General features: G+C 44.6%; 2 pseudogenes; both read left to right on the top strand.

Annotated features, from left to right (window-relative positions):
• Positions 1 to 579: 579 nt before the first annotated feature.
• Positions 580 to 701, top strand: LOC147731346 (5.8S ribosomal RNA; annotated as a pseudogene; the record flags this gene model as incomplete).
• Positions 702 to 1083: 382 nt separating this feature from the next.
• Positions 1084 to 3209, top strand: LOC147731347 (28S ribosomal RNA; annotated as a pseudogene).
• Positions 3210 to 18293: the final 15084 nt, after the last annotated feature.

Here is an 18293-nt window from a genome sequence, read left to right on the forward strand (position 1 = left end):
CAGTGCATCCCAGGGTTGGTACCACCCCACCTTGAAAGGCCCTACTGGGCCATCCCGTGCCAGAGTCCCGGCCCCACCGGACTTTGGGCGGCTGAGGAGTGTCCCTTCCTGCGTGGCAGGGTGGCCTGGAAGAAATGAGCTGAGGGCCTGCAATGGGACCCCGGCTTCTCTCTGTGGGAGGCGTGCGGGATGGGGAGCCACCTGGCTCTTCCCTACTGGTGCCTCCGGGCAAGGCTGGGGTAGGCTAATAGCCAGCACAGCTTTTGGCTGCCCAGCGACGGATGGCTGATGTGCAGGTGGGGCGACCCTCCCTCGTTGCCAAGTATCCGGTTCAACCCGGTCATGAGCGGCTGGGCCAAGGGGTATGAAGACTCACGTGATCCCTCCCGGTCACTCCAGGAGGGACTGGCGGATGCGGGGCCGCCTCCTCCTGTCCCTCCGGGAGCCCCCTTCCTCACCTGCAGGTGGGTGGGGGGAGCCTTGAACGGGGTGCCGGGGCCATCTCACTGCAAGGGCGGTCGACGAATGGCGTCGCCTTCCTCCTGCTTCGCCTGCACCCATTTTTGAAAAGTTGCATGTGACTTTTGGCAGTGTATCACTCAGCTTGTGTGTCGATGAAGAACACAGCTTACTACGAGAATTAGTGTGAATTGTAGGACACATTCATCTTTGACACTTTGAACGCGCCTGTCTGAGGGTCGTTCGATCATAAATTGCCCCGGGGTTACCCCGGGACGTGGCTGGGCTGTTGCAGGGGTAGGTCTGCTTCCCTTCATCCCCCCACAAGGTCAGACACCATATCGCCTGTGGCAGGGTCCCTCACTGGGTCCTGCCTCAGAGGTACATCCCCGGCGTGCCTAGCCCTGAGAAGGAGACTGGCAACCAGTCCACCCTGGGCCCAGCCCGGGGTGCCTGGCTGCATGACGGGCATGGTTGTCTGTGTCCTCCAGATCCTATCCGGGGAAAGAGGGCGCACGCTGCCTCACCGCCAGGCCCCTGCTCCGGCAGGGGGCTGGCCTTTCCCATCTCCCCATAACACTTAGGCGTTTTCTTGCAACTACGACCTCAGATCAGACATGGCGTCCCACTGAATTAAAGCATATTAGTAAGCGGAGGAAATTAAACTATCCAGGATTCCCCCAGTAATGCGAGTGAAGAGGGAAGAACCCAGTGCCGAATACCCGCCCAGTGGAGGGCCCGGGAAATGTGGCATACAGAAGACAGACTCCCCGGCATCGCTCAGGGGGGCCAAGTCCTTTTGATCGAGACTCCCCTGTGGATTGTGTTAGGCCGGTAGCAGCTGCCAGCACACCGGGATTGGGTCTTCTCGGAGTCGGGTTGCTTGGGAATGCAGCCCAAAGCAGCTGGTAAACTCCATCTAAGGCTAAATACGGGCGCAAGACGATCGAGAGGTAAACGGGTGGGGTATGTGCAGTCCACCTAGAAGATTCAACATGGTGGGAAGGTCGGTGGCCTGGGAGTTCTGGATCTTTTCTGCAAGACTAGTGCCCGGGTTATACAGGACCCCACTGGGCGCATTTGCTCTGCGGCGGTGCACCACAACCAGCCTTGGGAAGGCTTCAGGTTGGCAGGTGGCCCTCTGCTCCGGCACAGGATGTTACAGCCCCCCTGGCAGCAGCTTTGCTGTATCTGTGGGGCCAAGGGAGATTTGACCACCTGCGGGCCATTCCACGGGCACCGCTACCTGGCCGCCCCTCGGTGTGCGCCGGGGTGGGGAAGGGAGGACGGGGGCCTCTGCTCCCGGCACAACTGTCGACTGGGGTGGACTGTTCTCAGTGCACCCCGACTCCATCGCACCGCTGGGTGGGGAGGCCCGCGCCGGGTGCCAGGGCTGTGAAGCGATGGCAGTTATCCACTCGACCCATCTTGAAACACGAAACAAGGAGTATAACACGTGTGCGAGTCGGAGAGCCGAGCGAAACCCTGTGGCACAATGAACGTGAGGACCGGAATGCACCGGCTGAGGTGGAAACCCACTGTACTTCCAGCGGCGAGCATACCACCGGCCTGTCTTGCCCACTCCGTCAGGGAGGTAGAGCATGAGCGTAATTTTGATAGGACCCGAAAGATGGTGAAATATGCCTGGGCAGGGAGAAGCCAGAGAAAACTCTGGTGGAGGTCCATAGTGGTCTCGACGTGCAAATCGGTCAGTGGACCTCGATATAGGGGCGAAAGACTAATCGAACTATCTAATAGCTGGTTCCCTCCGAAGTTTCCCTGAGGATAGTTTGTGCTCAGAGCCCCCGGTTTTATCTGGTTCAGCAAATGATTAGAGCTCTTGGGGCTGAAACTATCTCAACCTATTCTCAAACTTTAAATGTGTAAGAAGCCTGGCTCACTCGAGTGGAGCCGGGCATGGAATGCGAGTGCCTAGTGGGCCACTTTTGGTAAGCAGATCTGGTGGTGTGGGATGAACCGAACGTCGGGTCAAGGCGCCCATTGCTGATGCTCATCAGATCCCAGAAAAGGTGCTGGTTGATATAGACAGCAGGACGGTGGCCATGGAAGTTGGAATACGCTAAGGAGTGTGTAACAATTCACCTGCTGAATCAACTAGCCCTGCAAATGGATGGCACTGGAGCGTTGCGCCCATACCCGGCCGTCGCCGGCACTGAGAGCCACAGGGGCTAAGCTCCGACAAGTAGGAGGGCTGCTGTGGTGTGCACAGAAGCCAGGGGCAAGGGCCCAGGTGGAGCTGCCGCAGGTGCAGATCTTCATGGTAGTAGAAAATATTCAAATGAAAACTTTGAAGGCTGAAGTGGAGAAGGGTTCCATGTGAACAGCAGTTGAACATGGGTCAGTCGGTCCTAATAAATGGGCGAGCGCTATTCAAAAGGGACAGGAGATGGCGTCCGTTGCCCTCCGCCGATAGAAAGGGAGTCGACTTCAGATCCCCAAACCCGGAGTGGAGGAGACGTTTGCCCTCGCGGCTTCCAGTGTGGTAACGCAAACAATCCCGGAGAAGCCAGCGGGAGCCCCAGGGATAGTTCTCTTTTCTTTGTGAAGGGCAGGGTGCCCTAGAATGGGTTCGCTGCGAAAGAGGGGCATGAGCCTTGGAAAGCATTGCGGTTCCGGCGGCGTCCGGTGAGGTCTCGCTGGTCCTTGAAAATCCAGGGTAGATGGTGTAAATCTCATGCTGGGCCGTACCCATATCCGCAGCAGGTCTCTAAGGTGAACAACGTCTCACATGTTGGAATATTGTAGGGAAGGGAAGTCAGTAAATCATATCTGTAACTTTGGGATAAGGATTGGATCTATAAGCTGAGTCAGTTAGGCTGGGGTACAAAGCGGGGCTGGGCGCTTGCTGCGACTGGATGAGGCACCTTCCTCCATGGTGGCGGCGACTCTGAACTCAAGCCAGGCCCTTCCTGTGGATCGCCCCAGCTGCGGTGGTTAACTCTCCATGTGCCTCATCCCCGGGTGTGCGGGGCTAGCATTCTCCCTGGGCCGGCGCCTAGCAGCTGACTTAGAACTGGTACAGACGAGGGGAATCCGACTGCTTAATTAAAACAAAGCATCGCGAAGGCCAGAGGCAAGTGTTGACTCAATGTGATTTCTGCCCTGTGCTCTGAATGTCAAAGTGAAGCAATTCAATGAAGTGCGGGTAAACTGCGGGAGTAACTATGACTCTCTTGAAACTATGACTCTCTTAACCTATTCTCAGTTGTAGTGGCCTTTACCTCCCAGTGGTCCCGCCGGTAACTGCCTCTATAGTACTAGACTCTGCGTAGAGAAGTCTATAGAGACAGGCCAAACAAGGTTCTATCATGGCAGCGAGCATGATAGTGAGAAATGCAAAGCAAATGAACACAATTCCAGATGGGGTAGTTCCTGGAGATTAAAAACCCTTTAAAGATGACATAAGGAGGTGCTATCTTTTCCAGAAATCATTAACCTCCTCACCGAATTTGCCAAAACAGCACCCGCTTCAAACAATGCAACAAGCAACAACAATTCAGACCACAATGTAGGCCCTAGTTCACCCTCCGTAACAAAAGAAGACAGAACTGTAGACCTCTTCAAATCCATTGAGTTTGTTGCCTCCTCAGCCAAGAATGACATTGGTATAACCAACTTCGAAAATCTTCCTGATGTGTATGAGATCAGCAAAGATTTAATAACAAAGAAAAGTGACTACACAAAAAAGTAATTTATTGGAAAATAACCAAATGAAAAGTATAAATGGGAATTGTGTGGAAACATATTGGGAACTTTTAAAGAACTGAGAAAACATACCTCCATGTGAGGAAGAGGAGCATGAGCGTGATGAACTGTGCCTGAGGGACCCGACAATGGAACACTTCCCCCCTTACCTCTCTCCATCTCCCCTTCTGTATTTCCTGGTCACGTGGGTCACGTGGGAAGCCGGCCACGGCCCTGGAGGGTCGTAGCTGTACAAGGTGCGGGCGGTTTGGCCAGGTCTGGGGACGCATTGCAAACAGACCCAAGGGAGGGGGTGTCACGGAGTAGAGAGACTTAACCCGGCCGGCATTGTGAAGCCACTGAAACCCATACCAGACCCGGGGAAATTCAAACCCTTCCGCCTAGAACCCCCCCCCCCCCAATTAGGAATCCTCAATGTTTTGAGTGTGGTGACTGGGGACATATCGCACGGAACTGTCCAAGGAAGAAACCCCTGGAGCAGCCAATGGATATTGGGTGCATACCACATTCTATCCTGTATACTGCTGAAATGGGGCCCAGTTTTCATGTAAGTGTGCAGGTACAGGGAGTAAGGGTAAGAGCATTACTCGACTGGGGGTGTCGACAGTCTATGGTGCATACGCTCAAAACCATGACCTCAGGAACACCAGCGCTGCTAACACAGGCCCCCTGGTTGTCAGACAGAAGCTTCAGATACACACAGAAAAACGACCGACTCTTCAGGCTGCCTGGGAAAATGCCTGAAAAAAAGACCCTCAGGCCAATACTACTTTTCCCCTCTTCATGTTAAAAAACGAACTGCTGTATAGGGTGGGGAAACAGGGCGACGCACCTCAGTTGGTGATACCTCAAGCCTTTAGGGATCAGGTTATTTTCTTTGCTCACTCTCATCTGTTGGCAGGACATAGGGGGGCCCAAACCAAAAAACCATCCAAATGCTGTTACAACACTTTTACTGACCTGGTATTTTTTCTCATGTAACAAGATTCTGTCAAGAATGTGAGGTGTGCCAAAAAAAAGAATCCATATAAACCTCCTCCCGTCCCTCTACAGCCTCTTCCTATTGTGGGGACGCTCTTCGAAAGGATGGGTATGGATTTAATTGGACCCCTCCCAAAGTCAAAACAAGGGCACTTGTATGCCTTGGTCGTAGTAGATTATGCTACACGATATCCAGAGGCTTTTCCCTTAAGGACCTCCACAACTCAAAACATCACGGAAAAGTTACTTGAGCTGTTATCCCGGGTGGGGTATCCCAGGAAAATACTTACTGACTAAGGGACTCCTTTTATTTCTAAATTAATGTCCCAAATCTGTACTTCTCTAGACATCTCTCATATCAAAACCTCTGTGTACCACCCACAGACAGACGGTCTCTGTGAGCGTTATAATGCCACACTGAAATTGACCCTAAAGAAACTTCTAATGGTGGAAGGGAAGGAGTGGTACATGTTGCTCCCTTTAGTTGGCACTGTATGTAGTGAGGAGTCAACCTCAAACCAGCTTAGGCTGTTCACCCTTCCAGCTTCTCTACGGGAGGGAACCCCGTAGTCTCTTAGAGATCACCAAAGAAGTATGGGAGCAAGAAAAGGAAGAAGACAACAAAACCTTTTTGGAATATACACACAGTCTCCGGAGTAAGATACATAAATTAAGAGACTTTGCTGACTCTAACTTAGAAAAAGCCCAGGTGAAACAACAACTGACATACAATAAGGAAAAGAAATGGAGACACCTGTAGGAGACTGGGTGTTAGTTCTTCTGCCCTCCGCCATAGGAAAAGCCAAAGCAAATTGGCATGGGCTGTATAAAGTTGTAGACAAGATAGGGTTGACCTCTTACCGAATTCATGTCACCCCAAAAAAAACAACAACTATATCACATAAACCTCCTTAAAAAGAGGTTTGGTCCCTTTCCAAGAGATGTACAAACAACAGAGGTCGTCCCGACCCAGAAACTACTGTGGGGCAGTTAGTTGTTACTCCAGAATTAACCAAGGAACAACAAAAAACTCTCCAAGAGACCCTGAAACCCTTTAAACAGCTCTTTTCTGATCTGTCGGGGCGTACCACCATAGCAGAGCATTCTATCCAAAAACAACCAGAAAAGATAGTCAATTAAAAGCCTTACTGCATACCGGCTGCCAGAAGAGAAGCGATAGGTCAGGAAGTAAAAAGCATGTTGGCCCTGGGTGTCATAAAACCATCCCAGAGTGAGTGGTCATCACCCATTGTACTAGTGCCAAAACTAGATGGGTCTGTACGGTTATGTATCGACTTCAGGGCGGTCAATTCCATTTCCAAGTGCGACTCATATCCTATCCGCAGAGTCGATGAGTTGATCGAGAAACTAGGCGAGGCAAAGTACATCACAACCTTAGACCTGACTAAAGATATTGGCAGGTACCCCTCAAACCAGAAGATCAAGAGAAAACAGCCTTTTCCACACCCACCGGCTTGTATGAGTTCACTGTGTTACCCTTCGGTTTGCATAGGGCACCTGCCACGTTCCAAAGGCTAATGAACAAGTGTTAGCAGATTCCAGCCAGTTTCCACTGGAACGAAGAAGAATCCCCAATACTTCCAGGACACAGAAATAAGAACGTCATAGGGAACACATTCCTGAAAGCTGTCCCCTAAAAGAATGGGGGAAAACCCAAGGAGTGTCCACCACTCTCCCCATACGTTGGGTAAGGTCTCAGGCAGGTGCACTTCTGGTGGGTGTAGTCCAGGCTAGGAAACAAAACAGGACATGCACTAATATACGCCACACAAGGTTTAAACTTAATAACTCGAAAACATTGACATGCGTTGGTGCGTCGCAAAGGTCTCTTACCCCAATGAAGTCCACGATGGAAGTAAAGTTGAGTTCTTGCTGACAGCGTATGACCTGCAGAATAGGATACCAGGCCGGGAAGGGCAGAACTCAAGAAGGACTCACACACCTCATACACACAATAAAAGAAAAGAAAAGGTGAAGGATTTGAGGTGCACTGGCCGGCTCTCCAGGGGCACAAAAGAGTGGAGCAGCTACACTCTCAAGAGAAGAGACACCCGGCCCGGAAGGCTAATCCGAGCGGAGCTCTCTCTCTCAGCAGGTACAAAGGAAAAGGCTTTAAAAAGGGGCTATTCCCGTTCTCTTGACCCAGAAGCTCAGGATTCAAAACCCGGGCCAAAAAAGAATGCCCTCCATATGCGTGGGGAGTAGTAGGGTGGAACGCCAGAGCCCGCCCGATACAAGGAAGGAATCACCGGTACTGCGGGTTCAGATAGAAGTAGAAAAATGTTCATTGTCAAGGAGGAGGGAAGCGTTCTACAAGCAGGATTCCAGGGGTAAAATGCCGAGAGACGGCAGGAAGGATCAGCGAACGCTGATGCGACGCGCTTCTCGCAATCAGGAAGTAGGAAGGGGGCGTGGTACCGTAACAGTAAGCCAAGCAAAGGCTACGTTATACGTGCCTCTTTACAAGCGCCAGGGAGGGTCTGTGTAAGGACAGAAGGGGATTCTTAGGACCAACACGCATGTCAAGATTTTCTAGTAAGCCCAAGTCTCCGATTCCTAACAACAAGGTATTGCTACAACATCAGAACTATTCATCCGCATACCTTGATGACATCATTATATATAGCCCCAACTGGGAGACACATCTTCAACACTGTGTACAGGTCTTAAAGGCCCTAAAAACTGCTGGCCTGCACATAAATGCCAAGAAGTCTGTTTTCAGAAAGTAAAATACTTAGGGTATCTCCTAGGGTACAGGTTCATTGAGCCACAAGCTGAAAAAATCAAAGCCATACAGGAAACCCCATTCCCATCCACAAAACGAGAAGTCTGAGCCTTTTTAGGTCTTCTGGGATATTACAAGAGGTTTATTCCTCAATATTCCGAAGTAGCTGCACCCCTTACCGGCTTACTACAAAAACACGTAAAACCCAAAGACTTGCAAGATCCTAGTCCCCAAGCCAGGAAAGCCTTCTTAGACCTAAAAGGTGCTATAACCTCTGCCCCCATCTTACTCTCCTCTGATTTTTCCAGTCCTTTTTTGTTGCACACGGATGCTTCGGACCATGGACCAGGGGCTGTATTGTCGCAGAGATACCCTAGGGGCATTGAACATCCCATCCTTTTCATTAGTAGAAAACTATTTCCTCTCGAACAGAGGTACCCAACTATTGAAAAGGAGTGCCTGGCAATTAAGTGGGCCGTGGACAAGCTTAGATACTATTTGGAAGGTACCTATTTCTGCCTTTATACAGCCCATGCCCCATTGCAATGGATGAGTCACAATAAAGGGAACAATCCGAGAATACTGCGCTGGTTCCTCTCCCTGCAGCCATTCTCCTTTGAAGTCATCCATCAAAAGGGCACGGACAATGGGAACGCGGATTTCCTTTCTCGCCTCCCTCTGTTCCCCGAACGTGAACAATCTGGGGTAGGTGTGTGTGAGGAAGAGGAGCATGAGCATGATGAACTGTGCGTGAAGGGCCCGACAACGGAACACTTCCCCCCTTACCTCTCTCCATCTCCCCTTCTGTATTTGCAGACGCTTTCAGAGGAACACTGTGCCTTTAAGCCACTAGCACTTCCTGGTCACGTGGGAGGATCAGCAGACCCACAGAAGCTTAAATCGGAAAACGCCGGAGAAGCGGCGTTCTCGAGGGGACCCTCGGAGGTGTTGGAGACTGAAGAGGAAAATCAGCTTGTGGAGATGTCTGTGGTTTCACCGTGGAGGAATCGGGAATCCTGGACGCAAGGAGGAGAATCGCTGATGCAAGTACGAGACCCGGTAATGACAGGACGAGTATCCCCGGGATGGGAGAGTGGCGGTCCAACAGACGGGCAGCCAGACCCTAACTGGCAACACCTGGAAGCCGGCCATGGCCCTGGAGGGTCATGGCTGTACAAGGTATGGGGGCGGTTTGGCCAGGTCTGGAGACGCATTGCAAACAGACCCAAGGGACGGGGTGTTACGGAGTAGAGAGTTAACCCGACTGGCGTTATGGGCAGCCTTCCGACGTTACGCATGTAACACTAGTGATGGTTTTTGGTGAATATTCCCTGCACTTTCTCTGCTTCCTGCGTCAATACTAGAAGGTTAATCACCTTCCTAACAACCCCTTTATTTCTTTTTCCTTCATTCCTTGGGTGTACCCGGCATCGTGGGAGAGAAAGAAGCCCAGCATACCAGTGTTCAGCCAACCTGTGTAGGAAAGAAGAATAGAAAGCTGGAAACCCAGGACTACATTTCCCAGAACCCCCCCTTGTTTGAGCAATCTGATTAAAGGCGCATAAGTTAAAACTTATCTGTTGTCCTGGTCTGCTTCTCCACCACGCCACACTCCAACAAGCACAAAGGCTTCTATCTCAAAACATATTGCTCAAAATGTGACAAAGAAGCCGAACACCACAATATTGAATGCCACTATGCCAAATGTAAAGGAAGACCTCAAAAAGCAGAGCTGTCATACCATGCAGCTTCTGTGACCTCAGATTTGGAACAAAGATTGAAGTTTCACAACATGCTCGGCATGAGCACCGAAGAGTGCAAAATTAGGCTAGACTAGCAGCTCTAGCAAGCAGCAAACAGTCAAAATTATGTACACAGGAAGAAATACTGCTATTTAGCAGAATTGGAAAAAGTGTATGAAAACAAGAAAAATATTAATGCGATAATAGTTTGCCATTTTGCCAATAAAAACAGAAAACAAATTGCAGAAAGAAGAAGAGATAGAAGATATAAGAGGTAAAAATCAGAAATAGATGTACTGCAAGCATCAAATGTTTCTGAAAATGACTCGTGCGATGAACCACTAGGTTACAGTGGAAGTAACAACAGAAAAGCTCAGAGACTTTATCAATCGCAAACGTGTGCAAAAATCCAAGAACTTTGATGAGCTGGATGATAGAATCACGGAAGTCGAGAAGTACACCCAAAACATAGAGCAACACGATGCTGCTTTGGATCTGATAGATGAGATAGTGCCATATATCTCGGAAAACACCACTGATATAAGTCCTGCACCAGCAAATCATAGTGAACTAGCAAGTGAACTCACTAATGAGCCTATGAACTCTGCTCAAGATGAGCACCAGAATCCCTCAGTGGAAAACAAGAGAACAAAAAAAGACAAGAAAAACGGAAGGCTTAATCGGACACAAAAGAAAAATTATGCAAAAGTAAAGGGCAGCTATAAAGAATACCAGGCAATGTTTAAAAAAGACAAAAAGAAAATTGCCACGATTATCACTGCTGTGACAGAAGATGCTACTTGCCAAATCAGTGCTGATTTCATTTTCAAATACTAAAAAAGCATAATTGAAAAAGAAAACACGAAAAACCCTAAATTCTTGCCGATTGATAGGATACGGATAAATGGGAAATTAGAAATTTATGTAAAGAAATCACAGTGCTCAAAATAACTAATGCCTTCGATGTCTCTGATTTAAAGAAAGCAGTGGGGCTTGATAAGATTGGTCTGAATGACTTGAATAAAGTGCATAGCAGGCAACCAAGACTGCTGACCAGAATGTTATCATCTTTATTATCAATGAGAAGAGTACCAGAAAGTATCCAAAAGAACCGGTCAATATTAATATCCAAGAATGTACCGATTAGTGAACTTAAAAAAATCAGTAATTGGCGTCCAATTACCATTGGTACTGCATTCATGAAGTTATTCACAAAAATATTAACTAAAAAAGACTCTCATTTTTTATTGAATTGAATACGAGACATGGCTTCATGAAGGTGAGAGGTTGTCTCGAATATGACTCTTCTGCAAAATATCATAAATGGGGCACGAAAAAACAGTCACTCATTAGCAGTTGTGTTCATAAATATCTCAAAAGCCTTCGACTCTGTCAGCCATGGTCACATTATACAGAGTCTCGCAAGGCACAGAGTTCCATCATACATCAGAGACATAATAAAAGACTTATACACTGACTAAACAACATTTTTCAAGGGAAAAAACAACAAAGCAACTCCTGAAATAACAATGAAATCTGGGGTTAAACAAGGTGACTCTTTATCCCCACTGCTATTTAACATTGCCATGGATCCGCTGATCTGTGATTTTTAGAAAAATTACAAGGGCTTCACATTCGGATCAGATGGTTTTATTGAGCAAATCACCGCTCTCTCCTTTGCAGATGACATCGCAGTACTCAGCAGCATCTGGGAAGGAATGAGTACAAATCTGCAAATCATTGAAAAGTTCAGTAAAACAACAGGATTAAAACTTAATGTGAAAAAGACACATGGATTTTGTATCATTCAACATAAAGATAAAATCCTGATTAACAACTGTAAACCATGTCAGTTTGAAAAAGAAAATATTGAAAACATTCATCCAGGAGAAAGTGCGAGATACCTCAGATTGATCCACAGACTGGCCATACAAGCAACAACAAAATTAATGAGTTTCTTGTTAATTGGGTTTAAAAACTTGATAATCTATCACTTAAGCCCACACAGAAAATAGAAATTTTGTGTCAGTCCTTGGTCCATAAACTGTTTGTTAAATTGGAAATGACACGAACTAAAGCTAAAACTTGGATCAAACAATAAAAAAGTATGTCAAACATTTTCTACACTTTCCTGCATACACATGTGATAGTCTCCTATTTTTGAAAAGATCATTTGGGGGCCTCAATATACCAAAAATAGGTACAACAATTGGTCTAAATAAAGTCAATAGTTTATTGTATCTCAGGGCAGTTCCAGATCTGTACATAGCTCATTCATTCATTTATGCAGGAGAAATAATAAATGATAAGATTGATAACATCATAAAAACGCACAAACTCAACATTTCAGACAGTAGGTTTCTGAGTTATGATCTGAATTTGTTAGCACATATGAATGGAGGAAAGAAGGATTTGAGAAATGGGCAAATCTTCCTGTCCAAGGTGATGGTATAAAATACTTAGCTACAATCCAACCTCAAACTTCTGAATCAGCAAGCATAACAAAATGAAAGAAAATCAGTACATAGCTGCGCTGATGTTAAGAGAAAATGTTTTATATACCAGAGAAACCATCATTAGGGGAAGAAATCATACATTTGCTACTTGTAGGTACTTTAAAGATGTTTGTGAAACAACTTCTCATATTTCAGGTGTGTGTCCTAAAACCAAGGACATTAGGAAAAAAAGACATAATACAATTTTGGAATTGCTCATTGATAGAGCAAAAAGGTGTGGTTGGATGGCATATAGGGAACCTCCTGTTAAGAATAATCATGGTGAACTATGAAAACCAGATGTAGTGTTTACCAAAAATGGTACAGCTGTAGTGATTGATGTTTCAATTCGTTATGAAAACTATCAGAATTCCCTTGAATTAGCATTTGAGATTAAAGTTCAATATTATCAGGATCTGTCACAGCAAATCAAAGATCTCACCAAATGTAACACTGTAAAATGTCATGGCTTTATTGTTGGATGTCGTGGTATTTGACCTCAATGTAATGATGTTGTTCTGGCTGATCTAGGTCCGCAAATGGCATTCCCATTCAAGAAAAATGTTTGCCTGGCTGCTTTAATGGACACTCTTAAAATGTGCCAAGTATTCATGGACAATTGCATATCAAGCTTATTCTGAGATGTACACTTTCTTGCAGCACACGTCACCCTTATAAAGCATATCGTTTTAAACAGTTGATCCTTTAATATTTAAATGTGGTTATACAGTTACATATCAGTTTAAAGTTGACACAAGAGTTAGTATAGATGTGAATTTTATTGATGTGATTTTTTTAGAATCTTATAACTGTGTTTTTTCTAGCTAGATGTGCAATTTTTAGATGTATATTTTTATAGATGTGTGCTTATAACAAAATAGAAAAATTGTGTACATCATAATTATTGAAATGTCTTGAATGATGAATAGGTCTCAAATAATTACATACACGTAATTACCACATATTGATTATTAATGTCCTGCTAATCATACTCATAGACAATTTTAAATTGTTGGAATAGTACTGCAGGGTGTACTATCTCTAGCCTATACGTGATCCCAGTTCCAGTGAGGACAGCGTTCAGTGTGGCTGTACTCCGGAGCAAAAGAATGTTGTATTGTTGGAAGCAAAACCGATTTGACGCTGATGGGAAGCATAATAACCCAGAATGAGCAACCGCGAGGTGGTACAGAAATAGCCACATGCCTCGTCATCTAAATAGTGACGTGCATAAATGAATGAACAAGATTCCCACTGTGCCTACCTACTATCTAGCGAAACCACAGCCAAGGAAACAGGCTTGTCAGAATCAGTGGGGAAAGAAGTCAGTTGAGCTTCTCCCATGCATCACAGTGATGCAAATCGCAGATTTGGTGTGCATCACTAGTGATGCATGAAAAAATAACTCTCAGAGAGATATTCATTTGGTTTCAGATGTTAGTAAACTACTGTTCCATGTTTTTTTCTATTTTCAACCATTTTTGAGCATTTTATGGCACTTTGAAGCTCTGGTGATGAGTTGGGAAATTGATGATTATTGTGATGAGGGATGATTCAAAAGTGCTGCAAATACATTTGGGAACTATTCAGGATACTACAAATGCACCTATATAGTTTTTAAATGATTTTGAAGTATTAAAATGTTTAACCTCCATAAGGGAGGCTAGCTGAAATTTTACTCCACTAGGAGTTCCATGACCTCAGACACAAAAGTGACCTTGTACCCCTGAAATTGAAAATGCTAATCTTCAACTTTATTTGTAAAGCTATTCCTTCTGTTTCATTCATTGTGTGTTTATAATGCTCTGAGCCGCTTTAACACTCATTTATTTTAATTTCAATCCATTTTTGACCGTTTGTGAACACTTTGATGCACTTTGATGCACCAATGATGTTTTTGGACTTAGTCATTTTTTGCTTTAGGTGACTTCAAAAGTGTTAAAAATTCATTTGGGAGGTACACAGAAAAGTGAAATAGCATTTTTATAGCATTCAGGACACTGCAATAGCACCTATATAGTGATGTGTTAAAATGTTTGACCTCTATAAGGGAGGAAAGTTGAACTTTTACCCGCTCGGAGTTCCATGACTTCCGTGACCTTGCCCCCAATAAAATAAATTTAAAATAACAATTTTCCAAAGATTTTGTAACACTTTTCATTCTATTTCATTCATTATATTTTTAGAATTCTATTAGGCCACTGTAGCATTTTGTTGTTTTTTCATTTTAACCCAATTTTAATAGTTTTTTCACACTTTGACGCACCAATGATGTGTTTGGACTTAGTCATTTTTCGCGTCATGGAGACTTCAAAAGCGTTAGAAATTCATTTTGGAGGTACACCGAACAGTGCACATGTAGTAAAATCTTTGACCTCCATAAGAGGGGAAAGCTGAACTTTTACCCCGCTCAGAGTTCCATGACTTCCATGACCTTGTCCCCCTCAAATTTAAAATACTGATTTTGAAAGTAATTTTTAAAACTATTAATTCTATATCATTCATTATATGTTTAGCATGCTATTAGGCCACTACAGCGCTTTGTTTTTTTCATTTCATTCCATTTTTGACCGGTTGTGCGCACTTTGATGCACCAATGATGTATTTGTGCTTAGTCATTTTTGGCTTCTTGGAAACTTCAAAATTGTGAGAAATTCAGTTTGGAGGTACACATATCAGTGCAAATGCACTTATATAGCATTCAGGACACTGCAATTGCACCTATACAGATTTTAAATCAATTTGATGTATTGATAATTTTGACCTCCATGGGGAGGGCAATCAAACTGAACTTTTACGCAGCTGTGAGTTCCACGACCTCAGACACAAAAGTGTCTTTGTCCCCTGAAAGTAAAAATGCAAATTTTCAACTTTATTTTTGAAAGTATTCATTCTGTTTCATTAATTTTTTTTATTTATTTAAATGCCTCTTACATACAAAAGTTATGGCAAAACATAGTTTAAAGTTATCAACAAATTTAACACAACATAACCCAAGAAGAAGAAGCAAAGAATAATGCAGGGAAAATAAAGAAATGGCTATCTCAAAATATCAAGGATAAGAGAAAAAAAGAAAAGCAGGCAAAAGACAAGAAGGACAAAAGAAGGAAAATTCATCCTATCCAATCCGTAATCGGGGCCCAAATTTTTCAACCCATTTCACGTCTTCTTTGTCTTTTTAATCTATACACTGCTGATTCCATGTTATATATAGCCAGCAATCGGGCCCTCCAATTTATGAATGTAGGGGAGTCAGGACTAATTCATTGGGAAGTAATATCCGCTCTAAAAATTGACATAGCAATAAACAAAAAGCCTTCTTCAGGTTTGCTCCTCACTACCAAATTTTGCATCTGATCGACCCCAAGGATCACTAAGGTGAGTGTTAGCATCAAGGCTTTACCAGTAACCAGGACAAGAAAAGATTCAATATCTTGAATATAGTTGGCCAGTTTGGAGCAAGAAAAAAACATGTGGATCGTGTCAGCAGCCAAGGTTCCACTTCTGCTGCACAAATTCCCACTGTAGCTAGACCATTTCGGGATTTTTCCAGGAGAGTCAAAGGCTAAAATATAATGTTGGGCCCTCAGACTACCAGTTATTAAAGTTTGGTTGTCCAGCTCCAGAGAAACTGCCACGTTAGTACCTTCTTGTCAAAATTTCCTATCCCACTTATCCTTTTGAATTATTAGATCATCGGGCAGGTCAGATAAAGTGTTTGGTATATTAACCCAATCCTAGATCTTTTCTCAATAATCCCCACCAGAGGAATTTTCACAAACTTGTCTACTCCTGATGTTGGGAGCTTCAGCAAGTAGCTCCTTATTTGTAAAATCTCAAACAAGTGCCGGGTAGGGAGCCCATATTTGTCTTGGAAGTCAGAAAAAGAAGCAAATTGGCCCTCAAAGAAAAAGTCACCAAGTACATTGATACCTAAATTACCCCAACTGATAGTAATCGAGTCCTGAAAAATTGGAGTCAAAAGACCATACGACAGCAGGGGTGTGTGCGCATTGATGTTTGAAATGCCAGACCGCGTAAAAAAAAATTCCACACAGAATAAACAGATTGGATAACTTTAAATTTAACTTTCTTATTGTAACTTGGTTCTACGTCTCTAACTAAACAATTCCGAGCATCCTCCCCGAGTAAAGTCTCAAAGATTGTGGGTCTGGCAAATTCGGGCACCACTGCCTTTTCCCCAGAAAATAATAGTACCATTTGCTATAGCAATGCGGCCCAATGGTGTGAGAAAGTGGCACTATATATACTGGACCAAGATAAGGTACAGTGTGTATAGAGTCCACAAACCCCAGAGGTATAACAGAGGTTAAAGCCAGGTGTAACCTTACTCTCTAAAGTGGTAGCTTGGCCGAGCAGGAGTAAGGCAGTACCAGAGGACAGTGTAAAGCAGTTGTTGTACCCACTCAGTCAGCAAAAGGTTTCACACACTGAAAGAGTGAACTTCAGGCCAATTGTATTTATATCAAAGATATAGTTGTTTTATTTTTAGAACCAACAGGTATCAAAATATACTGTTGTCAATATGAGAGGTCTCAGATGAGTACTTTGCAGAAAGACAATACATTTTGTAAACACATTAGGTACAGGGGTTGCAGTAGGCAACACAATTCTAAACACAATTTAGCATTGATCTTAATGGGGTTTTCTATATAAATACAGATGATTACTTTGTAGATTACTCTGGTAGTTCCAAGACTGGATCCTAGATTCAGTCCTGGGATCTAAGCTGAAAACAGTTTAGTAAAAATGTTTTAGTTGTTTCGAGGATTTGTAAGGAATATAAAGCTATTTTAAAAGTTCACACTTAGAAACTTTTCAATGAAAATCTGGCAATGTTATCCAATGGGAGAAAATTCAGGTTGCAGTTAAAGTACGATCTTGTTACTTTTGTAATCCAGTACTGGGCTCCTAGGTCCTGCACTGGAGTCTCAACTTAAAATAGGTAAATAATTACGTATCAGTATTTGGTATGATTTTTAAAGAATATTTCAAATTTTTAAAAGTAGACAGAAGAAATTTTACAGAAAAACACACAATGGATTCCTACGGAGAAAATTCAAGTTACTAGTAAACAAGACTAGGATTACTTTTGTGGTTCAGTACTGGGCTACAAGATGCAGTACTGACTTCTCTCTAGGTCACCGGTGAGTACTTTGGAATTCGGAACTCGGTTGATTTCGTGGGAATATTTTAAGTTTTCAAAACTTCACACTTAGAAGATTTTTCGAGTCAAACCAGTCAATGTTATCCAATGGCAGGTAAGTGAGTTGCCGGTTTCCAGGTGAGTAGCCGACTGGGGAAGTTAGGGTCCTGGGCATAGACTCAGGGGTCCCCCAGGGTCAGAGCGAATTGTCGGCAATTTCGCGATCCGCAAATCTCGCGAAATTGCCAAACAATTCACAATTTCGCGAGCGGGCGGATTTTTTTTTGGCCCACAGGAAGCACAGTTAAGTCAGGTACAGAGTTGAGGCAGATGCCTGAGTTAAAGCTAACTTTGTAACCATTTTAGAATGGCGCCGGCAAGCTGCCAGAGTGCTTGCTGGCGCCATTCTAAAATGGTTACAAAGTTAGCTTCAACTAAGGCATCTGCCTTAACTCTGTAAGTGCTTCCTGTGGGCCTAAAATTAAACCTCAACAGTAAGCACTTACAGATATAAATAAAGCAGGTGCCCGAGTTTAAACTCAAATTCAGTAACGTTTTAATCAGCCCAAAACATTAGTGAGCACGGTCGAGGCTGGGCAAGTGTGCTTTAGCCCCATATCTGCCGTCGAAAATTATCTGTAATACCCGAGGGAGGTCTTTGCATCCCTGAGTTTCTTGAGCGCAATCCCTGTTCCTGTGACAAGGAGGCTGCTTTCTCCTCACCTGATGCCCTGCTCGCTCTCTGACCCTTTATACACGAGGCATGTTGACATGCATAGAAGCCCCGCACCACACCCTAGCAGTATAAAACGTCTTCCCGCCCTTTCCCAACTATGATGGACAGCTCACTCAAGGGACCTCAGCGCCTTTTGGCGCGGTGGCAAAATTACAGGCACACATGGTCAGTGGAGACAAATCTTCTTGCCCTACGCAGCTGCAGTGTAGGAAAAGCACTATCATTTACCCAACGAGGTAGC

The sequence above is a fragment of the Lissotriton vulgaris genome, chromosome 2_1, assembly GCF_964263255.1.
Source record: "Lissotriton vulgaris chromosome 2_1, aLisVul1.2, whole genome shotgun sequence".
Classification (NCBI taxonomy): domain Eukaryota; kingdom Metazoa; phylum Chordata; class Amphibia; order Caudata; family Salamandridae; genus Lissotriton; species Lissotriton vulgaris.